This window comes from Jaculus jaculus, chromosome 18, assembly GCF_020740685.1.
Source record: "Jaculus jaculus isolate mJacJac1 chromosome 18, mJacJac1.mat.Y.cur, whole genome shotgun sequence".
In the NCBI taxonomy this organism is placed as follows: Eukaryota; Metazoa; Chordata; class Mammalia; order Rodentia; family Dipodidae; genus Jaculus; species Jaculus jaculus.
Genome location: NC_059119.1, coordinates 11,955,239 through 11,980,154, shown reverse-complemented (window position 1 = coordinate 11,980,154; position 24,916 = coordinate 11,955,239). Strand labels below are relative to the sequence as shown.

The following is a 24,916-nucleotide window of genomic DNA, read 5'->3' as shown; positions in this document are numbered from 1 at the left end:
CCTGAGTGCCCAGGGCCAGTGCCTCCTACACATCCGCTGCTGTGCTGTTCTGTGAGCCACACCCAGCAGAGGTGGCTGGTAAGCAAGATTCAAACTCGAATGGCACCAAATGCCAGGCTCGATTCACTCATCAGACAAGTCAAGCCACAGCGCCAAGACCCGGGTCAGCCAGGCGCAGGCTCTGCTCGTCTCTGGCAGGCAGGTCCGCGGCCTCCTGCTCCAGCCGAGGAGACAGCAGACGGGCACCAGAGCCCTAGAAAGGACCAATGGTGTTGAGCCCTTCCTCTTCCTGTTTTTCTGTCCCTGCCATCCCAATATCCCTGGTACTGTCTGTTCAGGACAAGTCCAGCTGCGAGGGACATCCTGCCATGTGGCCACCCGGAGCCAGGCTGCCCTGCAGGCCTTGTGCCGGGGGGGCTTTGAGGATGCTGCCAAAAGGTGACCTCCAAGAACACTGTGCCAAGGAGAACACTTAGGCTTGGGAGAACAGAAGACAGGCCAGCTGTCACCATTTTGACACCTTTGGGCTCTACACTCGGATGAGGAGAGATGAGGAGAAGGATTCAAGGCATTGGTCTAAGCCTGCTCTGGCGTCAGGAATACAGAGCCCAGCCCTGGCTTCTCCCTCTGTAAAATGACAGCCACTTCACAGGACCACAGTGAGGATGACAGGGCAGTGCAGCACTCAGCAAGCAAGCCTCCGGCAAGCCAGACCCCTCATCAACCCTCAGGTGCGAAACGCCTTTCAACTCTGCTCCAAAAAGTAATTACAGGGCTGGAGAGATAGCTTAGTGGTTAAGGCGTTTGCCTGCAAAGCCAAAGGACCCAGGTTCAATTCCCCAAGATCTACGTTAGACAGATGCACAAGGGGGCACAGCGTCTAGAGTTCGTTTGCAATGGCTGGAGGCCCTGGCGCACCCATTCTCTCTCTCTCTCTCTCTCTCTCTCTCTCTCTCCTTCTTTCTCTGTCAAACAAATAAATAATATTTTTAAATGATAGTAATAATTACAGAGGCTAGAGAGATAGCTCTGTTGATAAAGGGCCTGTCAGCAAGTCTGAGGACCTCAGCTTGATGCTGTCTGGTCTTCTAATCCCAGCTCTGAAGAGGGTGAGACAGGACCATCCCTGGTGCTCAGTGGCCAGCCAGTATAACCTACGTGGTGAGTCCCAGGCCAACAAGAGACCCTGTCTCAGTGGAGGTGGACGGCGTTTCTATGGATGACACGTGAAGTTGTCCTCTGACCTCCACTCACATGCATACACACACACACACACACACACACACACACACACACACACACACACACATATATATATGGGTGGTTTGCTTCAGGTGTCCCCCATAAACTTAAGTGTTCTGGACGCTAGATTCCCCAGCTGATGGCAATTGGAAATTAAAGCCTCCTGGAGGCGGTATATTGTTGGGGGTAGACCTATGGGTGTTATAGCTAATTTCCCCATGTCAGTGTTTGGCACACTCTCCTGTTGCTATTGTCTACCTTATGTTGGCCAGGGGGTGATGTCTACCCTCTGCTCATGCCATCGTTTTCCCCTGCCAACATGGAGCTTCCCCTGGAGTCTGTAAGCCAAAATAAACCCCCTTTTTCCCAAAAGCTGCTCTTGGTTGGGTGATTTCTGCCAGCAATGCAAACCTGACTGTAACATACACACACACACACACACACACACACACACGAACATGCATATACACATGCTCACACATCACACACATGTGCAAAAAGAAAAAAATTAGAACTACAAGCTAGCATAGAGGCAGAATCAGGAGAACTGAGTTCAAGGCCAGCCTGGGTCTCAAAAATTAAAAAAAAAAAAACTGGGGACTGGAGAAAGGTTCAGCTGTTAAAGGTACCTGCTTGCAAAATCAGACTGTCTGGGTTCATTTCCCCAGTATCCATGCACAAAGTGGCACATGCATCTGGAGTTTGTTCACAGTGGCAGGAAGCCCTGGCACACCCATACTCTCTCTCTCTCTCATAAATAAATAAAAACTTTTAAATGAAACGAGCCGGGCGTAGTGGCACACGCCTTTAATCCCAGCACTAGAGAGGCAGAGGTAGGAGGGTCGCCGTGAGTTCGAGGCCACCCTGAGACTACATAGTGAATTCCAGGTCAGCCTAGGCTAGAGTGAGACCCTACCTCGAAAAACCAAAAAATAAAAATAAATAAATAAATAAAATAAAGAGGGCCAGAGAGATGGCTCAGTGATTAAGGTGCTTGCCTGCAAAGCCTGACAACCTGAGTTTGATTCCCCAGGACCCACATAAAGCCAGATGCAAAAGGTGGCGCCACACATCTGGAGTTCCTTGGCAGTGGCAAGAGGCCCTGGTGCGTCTATTCATTCCCTCCCTCTCTCTTCTTTTCTCTCTCTCTCTCCCTGTCTCCCTCTCTCTCTCTCTGTCCCTCTCTCTCTCTCTGCAAATAAATAAATAAGACAAAGAGAACAATTATCATGACCTCATACAAAGGAAGGAAATTCTGACACGTGCTACAACACAGATGGACCGTGGAGGACATTGTGTCACTCAAGCCAGAAACAAGAGGACAAGTCCCACACAATTCCACTTACAAGAGGTCCCCATTCTAGTCAGTCACAGCACCAGGAAGCAGGATGGTGTTGGGGGGAGGGGCTGGGGAGTTAGGGTTCAATGGGCATAGAGCTCCAGAGCAGGAGAGAACCTTCTGGAGAGATGGGGCTGACACCTGTGTAACATTGTGAAAAGCACCTTGTGCCACAGCCAGATGGTAAATTTTTTTTTTTATGTATATTTTATCGTAAGAAGAATGTTGGGCTGGAGAGAAGGCTTAGCAGTTAAGGCACTTGCCTGCGAAGCCTAAGAACCCAGGCTCGATTCCCCAGTTCCCATGTAAGTCATAGGCACAAGGCAGTACATGTGTCTGGAGTTCATTTGCAGTGGCTAGAGGTCCTGGGATGCCCGTCCTCCCTCTCTCTCTCTCTCTCTCTCTCTCTCTCCCTCTCATAAATAAATAAATAAAATAGGAGAAATGATCTGGGCATGGTGTCACACACCTTTAGTCCCAGCACTCAGGAGGCAGAGGTAGGAGGATCGCCATGAGTTCGAGAGCCCCCTGAGACTCCATAGTAAATTCCAGCTCAGCCTGGGGTACGGTGAGACTCTACCTTGAAAAAATAAAATGAAACACCAGAGCCTTGTCTCTGCTGGTCCCCATGGTCAACAAGGACAAAGTGCAAGCTGGCAGGGGTAGAGACAGAGGAGAAAGAGGAAAGAGAAGTCTGTAGAATGCCCACAAGACCTACGCACAGCTCAGCAGAGGACCCTCCCTCACCCCGCTTGACCTGCAGGCTGCCACTGGGGCCGGGAGATGGGGAAAACGAGGGGGTCAGTGAAGCTAGGTGACACTTGAGATGTCAACGTGGCCTTGCTCAGTCCCTCTGGAAGCCCCTCCAGCCTTGCTCTTGGTCAAACAAGGATTCTGTCTCATCACCCAGCAATTCACCCCGGGCAGGCGTCCCGGGTGGTGAGTGTCCACAGGCTTATTCCCAACTGCTGCAGGCCAAAACGGGCATGGGTTCACCCCAAGAAGAAAGGCAAGCGATATGCGATACACGCTGAAAACCCACAGCCCGCGCCCTTCAAACCTCAGCTCCTGGCAGCGGAGGAGATGGCTCGAGGGCTTCAGTACTTGCGCACAAGCAGGAGGATCCGAGCGCGGACCCACAGCGCCCACCTAAAACGCGCTCCTGTAATCCCAGGGGTGGGCAAAGACATGAGTGTCCCGGGCGCTAACGGGCCAGTTAGTCCAGCTGAATCAATGAGCCCTGAGTTCAGTGACAGACCCTGTCTCAAAAAGTAAGGTGGGAAGCTGAGCGTGGTGGCGCACACCTTTAATCCCAGCACTTGGGAGGCCAAGGTAGGAGGATCGCCGTGAGTTTGAGGCCACCCTGAGACTACACAGTGAATTCCAGGTCAGCCTAGGCCCGAGTAAGACCCTACCTCGGAAAACCAAAAGGAAAAAAAAAAAAAAGTAAGGTGGCGGCTGGGGAAATGGCTTAGTGGTTAACGGGTTCACTTGCGAAGCCTTGGGACCTCAGTTTGATTCTCCAGGACCCACATAAACCAGATGCACAAGGGGGCACATATGTCTGGAATTCGTCGGTAGTAGCTACAGGCCCTGGTGTGCCCATTCTCTGTCTCTCTCTATCTGCTTCTTCCTCTCTCTCTCTCAAATAAATAAATAAAATATTTTTTAAAAAAATATTTCAAGTTGGGCATGGTGGCACACTCCTTAAAAAAAAAAAAAAAGTAAAGTGGCCGGGCATGGTGTGGTGCACACCTTTAATCCCAGCACTCGGGAGGCAAAAATAAGATTTCTGTGAGTTCGAGGCCAGCCTGAGACTACACAGTGAATTCCAGGTGGGCCTGGGCTAGAGTGAGACTCTACCTTGCAAAACCAAAAAAAAAAAAAAAAAAAAAAAGGTAAGGTGAAAATCGATTTTGTACATTTTTTTAAAATAAAATAAGAGCTGGAAGGATGGCTTAGTGGTTAAGGTGTTTGCCTGCAAAGCCAAATGACCCCGGTTCAATTCCCCAGGACCCACGTAAGCCAGATGCACAAGGGGGCACATGCATCTGGAGTTCCTTTGCAGTGGCTGAAGGCCCTAGCACGCCCATCCTCTCTCTCTCTTTCTCTCTCTCAAACAAATAAATAAAATATGCTTAAAATTATTTAAAAATAAAGAAAAAGATAAAAGTGGTGTGTGATGGCTCATGCCTTTAACCCCACCACTGAGGGGCCGAAGTAGGAGGACCGCTCTGCTTTGGAGGCCAGCCTAAGCAGGAGGCTGTTTGTGTTTTACTTGTTAGTTGAGAAAATCAGGATCTACCTTCATGGATAGTTCTACCTCTTGTTCTGCCTTCCCCAGGGACTGTGGTGAGGCAATTCTGAGAGGCAGTGTGGGCAGGACCATGGTGGGAATCAGAGGACCAGAGTTGGAATCCTGATGGTCCCTTTCTAACTTCATGCTAGTTTAGGACACTTTTTCTTTTTCTTTCTTTCTTTCTTTTTTTTTTTTTTTTTTTTTAAGTTTTCGAGGTAAGGTCTCACTCTAGCCCAGGCTTCCTGGAATTCACTATGTAGTCTCAGAGTAGCCTCGAACTCACAACGATCCTCATACCTCCGCCTCCCGAGTGCTGAGATTAAAGGCATGCGCCACCACACCCATCTTGTTTTGTTTCAAGACAGAATCTTACTCTTATAGCCTAGGCTGGCCTATAGCTCATTTTTAGCCCAGGCTGGCCACAAACTTGCAGCAATTCTCCTGCCTCAACCCCCAAGTACTGAGATTACAGGCACGTACCACCACACCTGACCTCTAAACCTACTTTTTTTTCAAACCTACATTTGTTTGTTTGTTTGTTTGTTTTTTCAAGGTAGGGTCTCACTCTAGCCCAGGCTGACCTAGAATTCATTATATAGTCTCAAGGTGGCCTCGAACTCATGGTGATCCCCCTACCTCTGACTCCCAAGTGCTGGGATTAAAGACCTGCATCACCACACCTGGCCGTAAACCTACATTTTAAGCTTCCTTCTCCAACAAGCGTTTTTGCTTAACAGAACAGAAACATTCATCCTTCCAATATCTAGAACTCCAGCCCTGTCTGGTTAGTATGTTGCCAGCCTCTTATCTCACCACCAGTCAGCAAATGGCTACTAAGTGTCCTTAGATACATGCACATTCTGGTCCCGCAGAGAAAAGACAAACAAGACAGAAGGGAATCAACTATGCAACACTTTATACAACGTGATGGGGCCACTAGGGCCACAGACATTCAGACAGAACATCGGGAGAGTAGGCGATGCAAACGGGTAAGATCTGATGGTCAGCGATGGCCAAGGTGGACGTGGGGAAGCAAGCCTGACAGAGAGGGCAGCACATGCAAAAGTCCTGGGGCAGCAGAGAACACAGAACAGAAAGGAGACGGTGTGGTCTCCGATTCTCCACCACCACAAGTGCCCTCAGCCCTGCATCTTCAGAGTGCCACATTTTAAACACTTCAAATATTTTATTTTTATTTATTTGTCAGAGAAAGAGGGAGAGAGAGAGAATGAGTGGGCACGCCGGGGCCTCCAGCCACTGCAAACGAACTCCAGACACATGCGCCCCCTTGTCCATCTGGCAAACGTGGGTCCTGGGGAATCGAACCTGGGTCCTTCTGCCTGGGATTAAAGATGTGCGCCATCATGCCCAGTTTACCATCAACTTTTATTGAGACAGTCTCTTGCCCATACTCGGGAGGCAGAGGTAGGTGTATCGCCATGAGTTTGAGGTCACCCTGAGAGTATGTAGTGAATTCTAGATCACCTGGTCTAGAGCAAGATCCTACCTTAAAAAAAGGGGGGGGATGGGGCTGGAGAGATGGCTTAGAGGTTAAGACGTTTGCCTGCAAAGCCTAAGGATCCCAGTTTGATTTTCTAGGACCCATGAAAGCCAGATCAAGGGGGTGCATGCATGTAGAGTTTGTTTGCAGTGGCCCAAGGCCCCGCTGTGCCCATTCTCTCTCTCTCTCCTTCTTTCTCTCTCTCAAATAAATAAATTATATATATATATATATATATTTCATATTTTATTTATTTGAGAGCAACAGACACAGAGAGAAAGGCAGAAAGAGACAGAGAGAGCACGCCAGGGCCTTCAGCCACTGCAAACAAACTCCAGACACGTGCGCCCCCTTGTGCATCTGGCTAACATGGGTCCTGGGGAATCGAGCCTCGAACCGGGGTCCTTAGGCTTCACAGGCAAGTGCTTAACCGCTAAGCCATCTCTCCAGCCCAAAATATATTTTTTAAAAGACAGAGAGATTCTCTAAATGGCATGAAACTCACCAAGCAGGTTAGACTGCCTAGCCAGCAAGCCCCAGGGGTCGACCTGTCTCTACCTCCCAGCATGGGATCATAGGTATGAACCACCATGCCTGGCTTTTATTATTTATTTGTGAGAAGGAGGGGGAGGAAGAGGGAGATAAAGAGAGAGACAGGACATACCAGGGCCTCCAGCCACTGCAAACAAACTCCAGATTCATAGGGCTGGAGAGATGGCTTACCGGGGTTAAGCGCTTGCCTGTGAAGCCTAAGGACCCCGGTTCGAGGCTCCGTTCCCCAGGTCCCACGTTAGCCAGATGCACAAGGGGGCGCACGCGTCTGGAATTCGTTTGCAGAGGCTGGAAGCCCTGGCGCGCCCATTCTCTCTCTCCCTCTATCTGTCTTTCTAATCTGTGTCTGTCGCTCTCAAATTTAAAAAAAAAAAAAAAAAAAACTCCAGATTCATGCACTACCTTGTTTGTACATCAGCCATACGTGGGTCCCGGGGAATCAAAGCTGGGTCCTTAGGCTTCACAGGCCAGCGCCTTAACCACTAAGCCATCTCTCCAGCCTCTGGCTTTTATTTTTGATTGTTATTATTATTTGCATGTGTGTATGGGTGCACACGTGCCGTGCCTGTGTGAGGCGGCGGGGGTCAACCTCACAGCGCTGGTCCTCTCCCTCACCTTGTGTGCGGCAGGATCTCTCTCGTTTCGATGTTGGGAAGGGCACTCAAGCTGGACAGGGAGACTCTCCTTACCCAGGTGCCACTGTGATCTGAATTTATGTGGGTGCTGGGGGCCCAAACTCCAGTCAGCAGGTGTGCAGAGCTAAGTGCCTTGAACCACTGAACCATCTCCCCAGGCCCCATGCCCAGCTTTTATTTTTATGTATTTATTATTTTAGAGAGAGAGATTGAAAATGGGCACTCCAGGGCCTCCAGCCACTGCAAACCAACTCCAGACGCACGCTCCACCTTGTGCATCTGGTTTACGTGGGTACTGCGGAATCAAACCTGAGTCCTTTGGCTTTGCAGGCAAGCGCGTTAACCACTAAGCCACCTCTCCAGACCCCCCCAGCTTTTTTTTTTTTTTTTTTTTTTTTTAATGAGAGAGAGACAGAGAATTGGCATGCCAGGGCCTCCAGCCACTACAAACTCCAGACACATGTGCCACCTTGCAAGCATGCACGACCTTACACATGCGTCCCCTCGTGCATCTGGCTTACATGGGATCTGGGGAGTCGAACATGGTCCTTAGGCTTTGCAGGCAAGCTCCCTAACAGCTAAGCCACCTCTCCAACCCCCACAAAGCTTTTTCCTACGTGGGTTTTAAGGATCAAACTCAGGCTGTCATGCTTGCAAAGCAAGAAAGTTATTACGTTATCTCCCCAGTCACCCCCCCCCCTTGTGATGCTCTTACCCAGAAGCCCCTGCTCCCATCCTGTGCCACGAGGGAAACGAAGCAAGGAAAGGTCACATCCACTGCGCGGAGCCCGGGGACCTGCTGCATGTTCTTTGTTTTGTGTAGGGATTTTTTTTTTGTATTTTTTAATTAATTAACTTATTTATTTATTAAAGAGGGGAGAGAAAACAGTCATGCCAGCCATTGCAAATGAACTCCAGATGCACGCACCACCATGTGCATCTGGACTCAGTGGGTTCTGGGGAGTCGAACCTGGGTCCTTAGGCTTCCCAGGCAAGCGTCTTAAAGTGCTAAGCATCTCTCCAGCCCAGCTGTGTGTTCGGAATCACTACCGGTCTTTAGCGGTGGGGGAGGCAACGGGTAGGAAGACAGTCAGGGGTGCTGGAGTCAGGACACACCCTATGGGAGAGAGGAACCTCGCGAGTAACAAAGGCCAAGGCTCATCTGCCTTCTCCTTCCCGTGTCCCAGATGAAGGTCTGGGCAGGGGCACAAAACCTGCTGCCCAGGAGAGCCTGCAGCTCCCAGCCCATCCCTGCGCCACACAGACCACGGCAAACACACACACACACACACACAAAAAAAAAAAAAAAACATGAAAAACCCATCTGCAAAGCGCCTTGGTGTGGGCCAGGGAGCGGCAGAGCCATGATTTGGGGCTATTCTTAGCGAACCAGTGGCTCCCCTCCCAGAGGCCCAGCAGGCAGCAAGCCCAAGCTTCCACACAGCCAGCCTGCCATTTCCTGACCCTGTACGGAGGTCCCCCCCAGGCTAGGAGGGGCTGGTGGGCAGAGAGGGAGGACAGAGGACTAAAGCTTCCAAGTGAGCGGTGCCCGGTGCCCACTTGCCCAGTGTTCCCTGGCTCCTGGGCCAGACACCTGACCGCGGGAGGAAGCTCTGGGGAGTCCTGGCCGCACCCGTGTTGATGGCAAGTCACGCGCTTTCCACGAATTGTCTTCCATTTAACCCTCCAAAGTCCCCGGGGATGGAGGTTAAAGATGAGGCAACTAAGACATTAAGTAAGTGCCGAAGGTCACCCAGGCGTTTGGTGGAAAACTCTATCAGGATTGGGGTTGGCTGTCAGCTGCCAGGTAAAGCAGAGGAGAGTGAGCACACGTGAAAGGTAGCGAACCCCGCCCTGTCTAAGACCAGGGTTTAGGGGTGTCTATGCCAAGGGGTGTTGGCTGTCATCCAAGACTCCTGTCTTCACATCTCCCAGCGGCATCCAGATATGAGCAGCTGGAGACCACAGGCTGCATCCGGGGCTAAATAGCAGCCAGCTGACCGAAACAGTGTGAGACCCAGTGATACCACTGCAGAAAGCTCCTAAAGCCCTGGGGGGAATGTCAGCAAAGGGTCAAGAAGATTCTGAGCTGGAGAAATGGCTTAGCAGTTAAGGCGCTCGTCAGCAAAGCCAAAGGTCCCACCCAGGTTTGACTCCTCAGCACCTACCTGAAGCCAGAGGCACAAAGTGGTGTATGCATCTGGAGTTTATTTGCAGTGGCTAGAGGCCCTGGCATGCCCATTCTCCCTCCCTCCCCCCCCCTTCTCATAAATAACTTTTTTTTTCAAGGTAGGGTCTCAATGTGGTCCAGGCTGACCTGGAATTCACTATGGAGTCTCAGGGTGGCCTCGAACTCATGGTGCTGGGATTAAAGGCGTGTGCCACCACACCCGGCTGAAACTTCTTTTTCAAAAAAAAATTATTTATTAGCTGCACATCATGGGGACACGTTCTGCCACACAGCATCCCCACCTGGGCCTTGGAAGGCCACGACCCATGTGCCACCTGTCTGAGATGGGTGGGTGACCACAGAGCCAGCCAAGGGCTTGAACGAACTCAGCGCTCCCACTCACACCACCACCAGCCAAGGCCGTAGTCTCCCGTGTACTGTCACCTCCCCAACGTGTGCCAGGAAAGCAAAGACCTCTGGGGGTCAACAGGGGCAGGGAAGAGCCCCAGACACCTCAGGTGAGGTCACGGGTGCCCCACCCTGCCCACTCCCAACACCAGAGAAGGGATCCCACATGGACACCCCAGGGCTGTCTACCCTCACAGGAAACCGCGTCTGGCCAGCGCCTCCCAGCAGCCCCCCCTCCTCTGCCCTCTGCTATGGAGGCTCTCTTCAGAAAGGAAGTAAGGACTTCCTCCAGCCTGCCTCGGCATCTCCTACAGAGCTGGCTCAAACCCCAAACCTCCAGAGCCCATGCCCCCTCCAGGGGGCAGCTGGGCCAGTTGTGTACTTGGTCTGCAAACTGGTTTCCAGACCCCAGAAGGAAACAAACTCTGGGAGTGGCATGGGATATGTACAACAGGAAGCCCTTGCCAGTCAGTCTCTGCCCCTGGGGTGCAGAGAGGTCCTGGTTCCAAGCATACTAAAAGGAGGGTAGGAAGCAGCCACAGAACATTGGCACAAAACTACAGAACAAGAGCCTGGTTCCCCTGGCTATCTCACAGGCTGGCACATTCGTCCTGCAAACTCCCAGGAGAAAGCTTCTTGGCATTTCCACAGCTACCAGTCCAGCACTGGTATCGAAGCTCTTCATCAGAGAACTTGCTGTTTGTTTGTGTCTTGTCTTCCTCCTCGGGCAGGGCCACGCGGGGACAGAGCCCTTCAGGTCCTCCTCCCTCCTCCCCACCCCGAGCCGGGACATCTTGCAGGTGCTCCCTGGCTGAATGAGGAGCCAAGGAGCTGCTGCTGGGAGAGCAGAGCGCCCCAAGCTTCAAACTTCCTGTGATGCCGCCCAGAGGCTTTTCTTCAGTCTGGGACTCCAAGCCAACACCATGCTGGCCACTAAAAGGAGTGAATACAGCCAGTTTCCCACAAACCCAATTTTTTTTTTTTTTTCTAACAGGTTCCTGTCCTGTCAGGAGGCCTTCTGAAGCTGATAAAAGCGCGCGCGCACACACACACACACACACACACACACACAATCCTGGCGTGGTGGCGCATGTCTTTAATCCCAGCACTCGGGAGGCAGAGGTAGAAGGATCACCCATGAGTTCGAGGCCAGCCTGAGACTGTATAGTGAATTCCAGGTCAGCCTGAGCTACAGTGAGACCCTACCTCGAAAAACCAAGGGAAAACACACACACACACACACACACACACACACACACACACCAAGGAGACCCAGGCCCCCAGAGGAAGAGGGCCAGACAGGGCCACAAATCAAAGCCTGTGCCCACGACGGCTCCTGGGCTCCTCCCTGGTCCATGGGCCGCAGGCACCCTGCAAATGAGTTCTGAAACCCCCATCTCTGGATGGGAGCCCGGCTTCCCTCTCCTCAACTCCGCAGGAAGCCCAGCTCACCAGCCTCCTTCCTCGGTCTAGCAGTGAGGAGCTTTAAGCCTCCAGCCCACGTCTGACCCCAGCCCGAGGGAACTCGACCTGCAGGCGACCCGGGAACCCGTGGCGCTTTGGAATGTCTGGGGTGGCTGGCTTCGGGCGGGTCTGGGAGGCAGCGATTTCTTCCTGCCCAGGGACCCACCCCCCCACGCCCACGATCGGTCCTTCCCCGCGCATCCCACGCGTCCCTACCTGCCACAGCCCAGGCTCCCGGGGGCGGCTCGCTCCGGCGGCCGCGGTGGCAGCGGCGAGTGGCGCGCCCCGCGCGGGCTCCGGCTCGCTCCTCCCACCGTCCCCGGCCCATCCGGGGGTGGAGGCGGCTCCCGCGACGGCCAGGCCGCTCCGACCCCTCCGAGCCACGGCCAGCCGAGCCCCGCGATCGACCGATCTGCCGCCCGGCCAGCGCGCGCCCAGCGCCCGGGGTCCCTCCACCCAGGGGGGAGGCGTGGGGGGGTGTCCGGGGGCGGGGTCCCGCCTGGCCACCAATCCCCGCGCCCCGTCACCCCGGCCCGCGAGCCCCCGGGAGCCGAGGCCTCCGCCCACGCGGAGAGGAGGGGGGCGCGGACCTCAACTCACCGCAGCCGAGTCACCGTGGGCATCCCCCAGCCGCCGCCTCTGCCGCCGAGCCTTCTCCTCCAGAAGGGGGCCGGGGCAGACTGCCCGCCAAGCCAGTCCCCTAGGCCAGAGAGAGCTCGACCCCTTCTGGAGGATCCCCACTGCTTCCCCGGCTGGAGAAAGACGCTCAGGCTGGCCGAGCCACGCCCCCTCCCGGACTCCAACCTCCACCCCCCCTCCGCCCCCGGTGGAGATCAGTACCCCACCCCCCAACTCCTTACCCTGGCTTGCCGCACCTCTCAGCTTTTTAACTCCAGGCCAAGCTTGGCAAAACCAAGACATCTGGAGCCAGCCTCTCATGTGCTGTGCAAATTGGAGTTAGGCGATGGATGATGACTCTGGGCTCCAGCCTTCTCAAGCAGCCAAGGTTAAGCCCCCTTAAAAAGCAGGCTTAGAAGTTAACGTGCTTGCCTGCGAAGCTAAGGACCCAGGTTTGATTCCCCACGACCCACATGAGCCAGATGCACAACGTGGCGCATGCTTCTGGAGTTCATTTGCAGTGACTAGAGGCCCTGGTCCACCATTCTATCTGTCTCTCTTCTCTCTATATATCTGTATCTGCTTGCAAATAAATTTTTTGTTTTGTTTTGTTTTGTTTTTTGTTTTTGTTTTTCGAAGTAGGGTCTCGCTTTATCCCAGGCTGACCTGGAATTTAGTCTCAGGGTGGCCTCGAACTCACAGCAATCCTCCTACTTCTGCCTCCCGAGTGTTGGGATTAAAGGCCTGCGCCACCATGCCCAGCACACATAAATATTTTTTTAATATTTTTTTTGTTCATTTTATTTATTTATTTGAGAGCGACAGACATAGAGAGAAAGAGAGGGAGAGAGAGAGAATGGGCGCGCCAGGGCTTCCAGCCACTGCAAACGAACTCCAGACGCGTGCGCCCCCTTGTGTCTCTGGCTAACGTGGGACCTGGGGAACCGAGCCTTGAACCGGGGTCCTTAGGCTTCACAGGCAAGTGCTTAACCGCTAAGCCATCTCTCCAGCCCATAAATATTTTTTTAAAAAAGCAGACTCTCGGGCTGGAGAGATGGTTACTGATTAAGGCGCCTGCCTGAGAAGCATAAGAACTCATGTTTTAATTTCCAGGTCCCACATAAGCAAGACGCACAGTGACGCAAGCATGCCTTGCATCTGGAGTTTGGAGGTTGAAGGCCCTGGCCCGCCCATTCTCTCTCTCCCTCTTTTCCTCAACACCCCTCATCCCCAGCCGCCCCCCCAAATAAAAATGAAAAAATAAGGCCGGGCGTGGTGGTGCGCGCCCTTAATCCCAGCACTCGGGAGGCAGAAGTAGGAGGATCACTGTGAGTTCAAGGCCACCCTGAGACTACATGGTGAATTCCAGGTCAGCCTGGGCTAGAGTGAGGCCCTACCTCGGAAAACCAAAAAAAGAAAAGAAAAAATAATTACAAAAAAAAAGGAGAGCTGGGCATAGTGGTGCATGCCTGTAAATCCCAACACTTGGGAGGCAGAGGTAGGAGGATCGCCATGAGTTCAAGGCCACCCTGAGACGCCATAGTGAATTCTAGGTCAGCCTGGACTAGAGTGAGACCCTACCTCAAAAAAAAATAAATAAATAAAAATAAGGAAAAAAAAAAGCAGACTGTCAACTCAGTCTTGGGCTTAGCGGAAATTGCTTGGGCAAGGCGTGGTGGCGCACACCTTTAATGGGAACCCTTGGAGGCAGAGGTAGAGGATCACCATGAGTTCAAGGCCAGCCTGAGAGACAGCTCAATCACAGGCTTAGGGAAGATTGCTTGGCAAGGACTCTGAGGAGGAGGGGTTCCTCGGTCTCCATCTCATGCCTACTAGCAGTGGCAGGCCCCAAGGGCCTGCTGGCATCTCTACTAACCTACTGGGCATCCCACTGGGCTCGCTAAGCCTGGGACGCCTCCAGAGGCCCCGAGGCCTATGACCGGCCCGTGGGCATACACTTCGCTAGCTCCTGCTTTGACCGGCTTGGTTGTGCTGGGCGAGTCTCTTCTTCCCTCCCTCAGCTCCACACTGGAGACTCCGCCCTCACCTGCCTCACCTGCCTGGCCCCGTCGGCCATTGCACAGGGGTTTCAAGCAATGGCAGGTCCCCACGTCTGTCCAAAGTCAGGCCAGACGAGTGACTCAAGGGTAGCTTGCAGCACCTAAAAACAATCGATGGGACTCATTTGGGGTGGGATGGCCAGATAGATCTTCAGCCCCTAGCACCTGCCTCATCTTAGGAAATAAGAGGGCTGTTTCTCACAGCCACAAGAAAGCCTTGAGGACTCTGCCTGGGTGAGAGAGGGGCAAGGCGAGAGGCCACAGTGCTGCCCGGTGCACTCAGAGCAGGCACTTCTCTCGGGGCACTCCGGAATTAGAGGCAGGAGGATCCAGAGCCGGGCTACGTAGTGAACCTAGAATATGTGAGAACTTGTCTCAAAAAAAAAGGGAGGGGGGTGGAAAATGGAATGTCAAAGGGGAAAGTGGGGGGAGGGTATTACCCTGGGATTATATATAATCATGGAAAATGTTAATAAAAATTAAATTACAAAGGGAAGAGAAAGGAAGGGAGGAGGGTACTTAATAGGTTGATATTGTGAGTACAATGATGGTGATGGGGAGGTAATATGATGGAGAATGGAATTTCAAAGGAGAAAGTGTGGGGGGGAGGGAATTAACATGGGATTTTTTTATAATCATGGAAAATGCTAATAAAAAATTTTTAAAAATTAAATTACAAAAAAGGGGGGGCTGGAGGGGGCTGGAGAGATGGCTTAGCAGTTAAGCGCTTGCCTGCGAAGCTCAAGGACCCGGGTTTGAGGCTCGATTCCCCAGGACCCACCTTAGCCAGATGCACAAGGGGGCACATATGTCTGGAGTTCATTTGCAGCGGCTGGAGGCCCTGGAGTGCCCATTCTCTCTCTCTATCTGCCTCTTTCTCTCTCTGTCTGTCACTCTCAAATAAACAAATTAAAATAAACATTTTTTTTAAAAAAAAAAAGGGGGGCTGGAGGGGGCTGAAGAGATGGCTTAGTGGTTAAAGTGCTTGCCTACAAAGCCTAAAGGATGTAGGTTCACTTCCCCAGTACCCACACAAATCAGATGCACAAGACAGCACATACACCTGGAGTTCGTTCGCGGTGGCTAGATTGTCTGGCTCTCTTGCTCTGCTTGCAAATAAATAAAATACAAAGATGGAAGGGCTCGCTTCAGCAGCACATAGACTCAAATTAGAACAATGCAGAGATTAGCATGGCCCCTGCACAAGGATGACTCGAAAATTCGTGAAGCATTCCATATTTTAAAAGGGTGGGGTGCTGGAGAGATAGCTTAGCAGTTAAGGTGTTTGCCTGTGATGCCTAAGGACCCAGGTTCAATTCTCCAGTACCCACATAAGCCAGATGCACAGGGTGGCGCATGCATCTGGAGTTGGTTTGCAGTGACTAGAGGCCCTGGTGCACCCGTTCTCTCTCTCTCTCTACCTCTCTCAAACAAATAAATAAATAGTTTTAAAAACCAGGGGCTAGAAAGATGGCTTGATGGTTAAGGTATTTGCCTGCAAAGCCAAAGGATCCCTGTTCTATCCCCCAGGACCCATGTAAACCAGATGCACAAGGGAGCGCATGCATCGAGTTCTTTTGCAGTGGCTGGAGGCCCTGGCATGCCCATTCCCTCTCTCTCACATAAATAAATAAAATATGTATATATTTAAATCTGGACATGGTGGCACACACCTTTAATCCCAGCACTCAGGAAGCAGAGGTAGGAGGATCGCCACTCTGGGACTATATAGTGAATTCCAGGTCAGCCTGTGCTAGAAAAAAAAAAAAAAAAAAATTAAAGTAAGGGAGCTGGAGAGATGGCTTAGTGGTTAAAGCATTTGCCATCAAAGCCAAAGGATCCCGGTTCAACTCTCAAGGACCTGCGTAAGCCAGATGCACAAGATGGCACATGCATCTGGAGTTCGTTTGCAGTGGCTAGAGGCCCTGAAGCACCCATTCACTCTCTCTCTCTCTCTCTCAAATAAATAAATAATAAAATACATTTGGACCCGGAAGCTGTGGATCAGCTAGTCCAGCCTTTGCAGCAGCAGCCAGGAGACACCCTGTCCCCGACAAGATGCAAGGCAAGGAACAGAAACTTGAGGCCGTCCTCTGACCCCGTATTTGTAGTGGCACAGGCACGCATACACACGCATGTACATGCACACGTGCACACGTGCACACACACACACACACACAAATGGTGATAATTTTGAAAAACCTCAAGCAGGCCAGGGAGTGTGATGGCCCTTCCTGTAAAGATAGGTGTGTGCTTGCGTTAAACATCCATGTGCACACCCTGGATTTGGGTTGCGCCCGTTGCTCGCGTTGTGTGCAGGAATAGAAATAAAGGGCTGCACGTCTGTGCCAGGCTCTGGTGGGAGTGAGCACAGACATGTGGGTGGGCACGTGTGTGACCATGTGTAATGTGGCGTGCACCAAGCATCCCCTGCAGTCTATAACGCCAGGAAGCTGCCACTACAAAAACGCAACGAGCAGTACTGGGAGATGGCTCAGTGGTTAAGGCACTTGCCTACAAAATCAAAGGCCCCAGGTTCGATTCTCGAGGACCCACGTAACCAGATGTACAAGGTGGTACATACATCTGGAGTTTGTTTGCAGCGGCTGAAGGCCCCGGTGTGCCCATTTTCTCCCACCCTCCCTCTCTCTCTATCTCTATCTCTCTCTCTTTCTCTAAGTAAATTTTTTTAAATATTTTCTTTTTTTATTTATTTGAGAGCTACAGATACAGAGAGAAAGACAGATAGAGGGAGAGAGAGAGAGAATGGGCGTGCCAGGGCTTCCAGCCTCTGCAAACGAACTCCAGACGCATGCGCCCCCTTGTGCATCTGGCTAACGTGGGACCTGGGGAACCGAGCCTCGAACCGGGGTCCTTAGGCTTCACAGGCGAGCGCTTAACCACTAAGCCATCTCTCCAGCCCTCTAAGTAAATTTTAAAAAATAAATAGAGCTGGAGAGATGGCTTAGTGGTTCAGGCATTTGCCTGCGAAGCCAGGACCCATGTAAGCCAGATGCAGAAGGGGCACATGTGTCTGGAGTTTGTTTGCAGTGGCTAGAAGCCCTGGCATGCCTGCTCTCTCTCCCTCTCTTTTCTCTATCTCTCTGCTTGCAAATAAATAAAATTTTAAAAATAAATAAATAAAAAAGCAAAAAGTATGGCTGGGATATGTTTCAGTGGTTAAAGTCACTTGTTTGCAAAGTCTGCCAGCCCCAGTTTGATTACCCAGGACCCTTGTCAAGCCAGATGCAGAAAGTGGTACATGCATCTGGAGTTCATTTACAGCAGCAAGAAGCTTTAGCATGGCCATATATTCACAGTCTTTCCCTTCCCTCTCTCATAAATAAATTTTAAAATAAATTTATTATTTATTTGAGAGACAGAGAGAAAGAAGTAGAGTGAGTATGCATACATTTTTTTTTAGAAAGCAACAAGTGGACCTAAGGACCCAGGTTTGAGTCCCCAGAACCCACATAAGCCAGATGCACATGGTAGTGCATAAATCTGTAGTTCATTTGCATTGGCCAAAGGCCCTGGTGTGCTCTCTCTCTCTCTCTCTCTCTCTCTCTCTCTCTTCATCTTTCATAAGTAAATAAATAAATCTAAAAAAACATTTTTTTTTCGAGGTAGGGTCTCACTCTAGCCCTCTGACCTGGAATTCAATATGTATTCTTAGGGTGGCCTCGAAGTCACAGCAATCCTTCTACCTCTGCCTCCAAAGTGCTTGGATTAAAGGCGTGCACCACCATGCCCGCCTAAAAAAAATATTTTTTAACAAGCAACAAGTAACACAGGACCACCAGGACTGACACTTCTAGGGAGGTTGGGGGGCAGGGGGATCCCCTCAGACCAAGCCAGGTACTGGAACTCTTGGGAGAGAGAGATAGTGCTCAAGTTTGATCATTAAGCAGAGACAGAAGCTGTGGGAACTCAGGACTCCCTCCTGGGAACACTCAAGCTGAGAGTCATTTCCTGACAGGCACAAATGACTCTCCGGAAGGCCGAGGCACTAGGTCCAAACTAGCAAAGATGACACTCCACAGAAGACAAAAAACAGACCGAACTGCCTTTTTTTTTTTTTTTTTTTTTTTTTGGTCTTTCGAGGTAGGGCCTCACCCTGGTCCAGGCTGACCTGGAATTCACTATGGAGTCTCAGGGTGGCCTTGAACTCACGGTGATCCTCTTACCTCTGCCTCCCGAGTGCTGGGATTAAAGACATGAGCCACCATGCCCGGTTGTCATCTTTTTTTTTTTTTTTTTTGTATCTGGCTTTTGGCGGGTGCTGAACCCAAATCAGCAGGTTTTTAAAGCAAGAACCTTGAACAGCCAAGCCATCTCCCCAGGCCTGCAACTTTGTCCTTTAAGCCCCTGCTCTGCGTCTGGTCTGGGGTTGGAACATTGAAGAATGCAGGCCCGGCCTTGCTCACCCTCAAGGTGCATGGTCAAGGAAGAGGCAGAGAAGCCAACCAAGAAGAGCAATTCACTGTGCTGGGAGAGCCAGCGGGAGGTCCTTGAGCTGAGCAGGGTGCTCAATCTTCGAGGCCAGGTGAGTCAAAGTCCACTCCATCTCAGGGTCCTGCCCGCTGCAGCCACGTGAGGTGGGCCGTGGAGGCTTCTGCAGCGGACAGACCTGGGTTTTCATTCCGTCTCTACCACTGGGCTGCGTCACCTCAGGCAAGATACTTAATCTTTCTGAGTGGCCGTTTCCACATCTAAAAAATGGGGTAGTCGGGCTTGGAGAGATGGTTCAGCCATTAAAGGCACTTGCTTGAAAAACCTGATTGATCTGGGTTTGATTCCCCAGGACCCATACAAAGCAAGATACACAAAATGGCTCATCTATCTGGAGCTCATTTTCAGTGGGAGGAGGCTCTGGTATGCTTATTCTGTCTCTCTCTGTCTATCTCTCCTTGCAAATGAATAATCAATAAAAACATTTTTTTTAATGGGGTAGCCTGGCATGATGGCACACGCCTTTAATCCCAGCACTTTGGAGGCAGAGGTAGGAGGATCACCATGAGTTCAAGGCTACTGAGACTACATAGCGAATTCCAGGCCAGCCTGGGCTAGAAGCGAAACCTTCAAAAAAAATTTTTTTTAATTAAATTAATTTTTTAAAAAATGGGGTAGATCTACCTGGACAATTTTGAGAGTAATGTCCTTAACAAATTGCTGTCTGAGAGGAGGCCTAAGACAGAAGAGTAGCTGTGATTGTTTTCAGCCGGAGAAGCCCTCTGATGCGCCCCTCAGCTCCCCTCTGCGTCCTTCCCTCTGCGACCTCCGGCCAGCGTTTGTTCGGAGCCCCTTGGAACAGGCAGCTGCCCCGCCCCCGCTGCTGTCCGGAAGGGCTCCCAGAGGCCTTCTGCTGGGTCTCTGCTGAATTCCAGTCCTTGGAGATGAGGGACAATGGAGGGGGAGGGCTGCCAGCCCTCCAGCAGACCATCCATCCCTGAATAGGCCGCCGTCATCCCTTCCCTCCCACCCATTCTCTCCTTTAAATAACCCAGATCTGTTGCCAGGTTGTCTCCAAGCAGCCCCACTCCAAGCGCCCAAGGATGTCTCCGCGCGCCAGCGCCGTGGATGGAGATGCTGGCGGGGAGGTGCGGCCCGGACGGGGTCAGGAGAGCCAGGGAGGCCAGCCTAACACCCACGGGTGTTACAAACTCCCCGTGCCCCAGGAACACAGCCTCTGGGGTGACAGCTTTCTGGACTGAGGGGCATTGTGAATGTCTGCTTACTTCAGGAAGGCTGAGGTGCCCAGACTTGCAGACAAGGTCCCAGAGACCAGGGCCTTAGGAAGATTGCTAGCCAGAGCCGGGGTATGATGGCACACGCCTTTGATCCCAGCACTCGGGAGCCAGAGTTGGAAGATCGCTGTGAGTTCGAGACCACCCTGGGACTACATAGTGAATTCCAGGTCAGCCTGGGCTGGGGTGAGAACCTACCTTGAGAAAAACCAAAATAAATTAATTAATTAATTTTTTAAAAAGAAATGAAGCTAGAAGCTTGATTAGGCCTGCAACACTAACTCTTCAAAATATTTATTTATTTATTATTTGAGACAGAAAGAGAAATATATAGAGAAAACCGGGCATGGTGGTGCATGCCTTTAATCCCAGCACTCTGGAGGCAGAAGTAGGAGGATGACTGTGAGTTCAAGGCCACCCTGAGACTACATAAGGAATTCCACGTGCCTGAGCTAGAGCAAGACCCAAGCTAAAAAAAAATAAAATAAAAAAGAGAGAGAGAGAGAATGGGCACCACTGCACACGAACTGCAGATGCATGTGCCACCTTGTACATATGACTTATGTTGGTACTAGGGAATCTAACCTGGGTCCTTTTGCTTTGCAGGTAAGCACTTTAACCGCTAATCCATCTCTCCAGCCCAGACTTGCAACACTGTTGAGACAAAGTAATAACACCTGGGCTGGAGAGATCACTCAGTGGTTAAGGTATTTGCATGCAAAGCCTAAGGACCCAGATTTGATTCCCCAGTACCCACGGAAAGCCAGATGCACAGTGGCACATGTGTCTGGAGTTCGTTGGCAGCAGCTGGAGGACCCATTCTCTCTGTCTCTCTGTGCTTGAAAATAAATTACACACACACACACACACACACATAAACCCACAGGGTCTGGAGAGATGGTTTAGCGGTTAAGTGCTTGCCTATGAAGCCTGCGGATCCTGGTTTGAGGCTTCATTCCCTAAGACCCACGTAAGCCAGATGCACAAGGGGGTGTACGCGTCTAGAGTTCATTTGCAGTGGCTGGAGGCTGATGCGCCCATTTTCTCTCTCTCTCCCTCTGTCTTCTCTGCCTCTTCTCTCTTTGTCACTCTCAAATAAATAAGTTAAAATATATATACCAAAAAAAAAAAAAAAAAAGGCCGGGTGTGGTGGCACACGCCTTTAATCCCAGCACTCAAGAGGCAGAGGTAGGAGGATCACCATGAGTTCGAGGCTACCCTGAGACTAGAAGAGTAAATTTCAGGTCAGCCAGGGCTAGAGTGAGACCTTACTTTGAAAAACAACAACAACAACAAATATATGTCTATCTATCTATCTATATCTATATCTATATCTATATCTATATCTATATCTATATCTATATCTATATATATATATATATATATATATATATTACCAAAAAACCCACAAATGGTAAAACTGAGGCACACAGAAGTTGAGTAACTTGCCCAGGATCCCCCAGTCACTGCCGCCCCACTTTATTGTTCCTGAACTGGAGCCCTGACGCCCTAGGAGGCGGCCCTCTGCTGCAGAACAGTGCAGGTGTTGGGGTGTCCTCGCCGGTCTAACACCCTCTTCAGGTGCCCATGAGCGCCCAGAGGGCTGACTTTCAAGCACTTGAGAAATACCCAGTCCCCAGATGTTCTAGAGAAGCACTGTGGAACCCTTTCAAAGGCTGGTCGCAAGCTGGGGAACAAAGGAGGCCTGACCCGTCATTCCACCTCCTCACAAGGGGTCTTTGTCTCACCACCCATCACCTCCTACCCCTCCGGAAGCTGATCTGGCTCTGATTTCACACCTATCTGCCATTTTGCTCTTAGAGACTGCAAACCCGCGTCCCCTTGTGAGAGCCCGCGCCCTCCCACGACCCTGCCGGTCACCTGTTGCTGCCCCCCCCCACCGGGCGGGCTTTGAAGGTGGGGGTGTAGTGCTGGGCTGTTGGGGAGAGGAGGCTGTGGAAATGCTCACTGTGTGGGGGAGAGAAGGGGAGAGGCCAGGAGGGGGTGGCAGAGCCAGGAAAGAGGGTGTGGAGCCAAGAGCCCAGTTCAGGGAGCCCAGCAGGTCTGGAAGGTAAAAGCGCCTGGCCTTCTGCCCCGGGACCCCACAGATGTCTGTCCCCACCCTGCCCTCCAGCACATTTGATGACTGTGGAGCCTGGTCGCGGGCAGTGGCCCCAGCTGCGCAACAGTGGAAATGTACACTGTAGTTTTTAAAAAATATTTTATTTATTTACTTGGGAGAGAGAAAGAGGCAGATATAGAGAAAGAATGGATGCACAAGGCCTCTAGCCACTGCAAGCCAACTCCGGACACACGCACCACCTTTTGCATCTGGCTTACATGGGTTGTGGGGAGTTGAACCTAGGTCTTTAGGTTTTGCAGGCAAGAGCCTTAACTGCTAACTTAACTGCCCCACCCACCTTGCTGTGGAATTTAGTGAAAACTATTTAGGCCACCACTCCCAGCTAGCCTTTTATTTTATTTTATTTTATTGGTTTTTGGAGGTAGGGTTTCTCTCTAATCCAGACTGACCAGGAATTCACTATGTAGTCTCAGGGCCGGGCCCGGCATGGTGGCACATGCCTTTTGTCCCAGCACTTGGGAGGCAGTGGTAGGTGTACTGCCGTGAGTTCGAAGCCACCCCGAGACTACATAGTGAATTTCAGGTCAGCCTCAGCTAGAGTGAGCTCCTACTGCCAAAAAAAAAAAAAAAATGGGGGCTGGAGAAATGGCTTAGCAGTTAAGTCTCTTGCCTGCAAAGCCTAAAGACCCAGGTTTGACTACCCAGAACCCATGTAAGCCAGATGCACAAGGGGGCGCATGCATCTGGATTTTGTTTACAGTGGCTGGAGGCCCTGGAGCACCAAATCTTTCTCTCTCTTGTTCTCACTCTTTCATTAAAAAAAGAAAAAAAAACACTAAAAAGCTACTTAGGCATGATGGCCCATGTCCTTGGGAGGTTGAGGCAAGAGGATCACAAAGTCCTGGTCAACAGGGGCTACATAACAATATCCTGTCTCAAAAAAAAAATCAAAATGGTTATAGTGTTAAAATTTATATTATAGGGCTGGAGGGATGGCTTAGCGGTTAAAGTGTTTGCCTGCAAAGCCAAAGGACCCAGGTTCGATTCTCTGGGATCCACGTTAGCCAGATGCACAAGCATCTGGAGTTCGTTTGCAGTGGCTGGAGGCCCTGGTGCACCCCTTCTCTCTCTCTCTGTCTCTATCCCTCTTTCTCTGTCAAATAAATAATAAAGATAAAATATTTTTAAAATTAGATTATATATCATGTAGCCCAGGCTGGCCTCAGACTTGCTATGTAGCTGAGGATGGCCGTGAGCTTCTGATTCTGAGTGAAGCGCTAGGGTTCCAAGCATGCTGTATCCACATTAGGTTTATGCATTGCTGGGGATTGAACTCAAGGCCTCGCTCCATGCATGTTAGGCAGGCATTCTACCACTGAACCCCATCCCCAGCCCCACCTCATGTGTGATGTATGTATGTATATGGTATGTACGTAGTATGTATGTATGTATGTCATAAGTATGTATGTTTAGGAATGGGGTCGAGGGTCTCACTCATGTACAGCGGGCACTCTGCCAGAGCCGCTCCCCGCCCCCGCCCCAGCGCTGTTATTTATCTTTTACCACAATTGGAAGAAAAAGAAAAAAAAAAAAAAAAGACAACCCACAGAATGGGAGGAAATAATTGTCCAAAGCAAAAACAGAAGTAGGCCTCTCTACAGAGAGGTCCCAGGGGTCCTGAGGTCTGGCTCTGAGTCAGGGAGACCAGCTGACGTGGAGACCGCACACAGTGTGGGAAGAGGAGGGTGGTCCTGTGAGTCCCCAAGGCACCTCTCTCCTCCAGCCAGGAGCCCCCAGCCTCAGCGTCACCTCCGGAGATCAGAGCTGCCCTGTGCCACGGTGCAGAGAACAAAAGAGCCCAGAAGCTGCACTCGAGGCCCTGGAGAACGGAACCCAGGCCAGCAGGCTTTGCAAGCGAGCACCTTTAGCCAGCTCAATTGGAGGTTTGTGTTGTTTTGTTTTTAGTTTTTCAAGGTCCTGTCCGGGCTGACCTGGATTAAATTCACTACGTAGTCTCAGGGTGGCCTTGAACTCACAGTGATCCTCCTACCTCTGCCTCCAGAGTGCTGGAATCAAAGACATGCACCATATACCCAACCTTAATATATATATATATTGCAAGCAGAGAGAGAGAACAGAGAGAGAAAATGGGTATGCCAGGACCTCCAGATGCCTGTGCCACTGCGCCTCTGGTTTTATGTGGGTACTGGAGAATTGAACCTGAGTCATTAGGCTTTGCAGGCAGGCGCCTTAACCAGTGTGCCATCTCTCCAGCCCCAAATTTTGGTTTTGCATTTTCTCCAGAAGCACTCAAGAGAAGCTTGCTGTGTGCCTCTGAGACGATTTGAACCTTCAATAATTGGTCCACCATGGGCAGAGCAGGGAAGAGCGAGGGGCTTTGCCCAGGGCTGGGGGACTCCCAGCAGGGAGAGGCTGGCTCAGGGGTGGATCAGTCTCAGTGCCCAGGGTCAGTACCCAGATGCACTCTGGCTATGGCCGCCAAGGCAGCTGGGCAGCAAGGGGCCTAGATGTTGGCAGGAAGCCATCCCCTTCTAAAAAGCCAGAGAGCTCTGCCAAGGGTAGGTCACCTGTTGCCAAGGCAACTCCCTAGCCGAGCCAGTGGCACCCGGTACAGGAGACACAGGGCCAGGGTGGCCACAGGGCATCTACCCAGCCCCCCTTCCTTGGTGCGGGGTGGAGGGCAGGGGATAATTGGCCTGTTAGGCTGCAGCTGGGAAAGCTATGGAATTCTTTTTACTTATTTTTGTTTTGTTTTTTTCAAGGTTGGGTCTCACTCT

At 51.2% G+C, this 24,916-nt stretch overlaps 1 protein-coding gene and 1 non-coding gene across 4 annotated transcripts in view; one reads left to right on the top strand and one right to left on the bottom strand.

The window, feature by feature from the left end:
* Nucleotides 1–12,375, bottom strand: part of Pald1 (phosphatase domain containing paladin 1) — a 76,275-nt gene extending 63,900 nt beyond the window's left edge. The window contains exon 1 of one of the 3 annotated variants that reach the window (XM_045137553.1): nucleotides 12,211–12,375. The gene's annotated coding sequence lies outside the window, so the exon portion shown is untranslated. Of the gene's footprint in view, nucleotides 1–12,200 lie in introns of all 3 variants that reach the window. The other 2 variants (XM_045137552.1, XM_004657806.2) reach the window with 2 other exon arrangements.
* A 3,052-nt stretch (nucleotides 12,376–15,427) lies between these two features.
* On the top strand, nucleotides 15,428–15,531 carry LOC123455856. The gene has a single exon (XR_006634171.1). It is a non-coding gene; the product is annotated as a U6 spliceosomal RNA (small nuclear RNA).
* The last annotated feature ends 9,385 nt before the right edge of the window (nucleotides 15,532–24,916 follow it).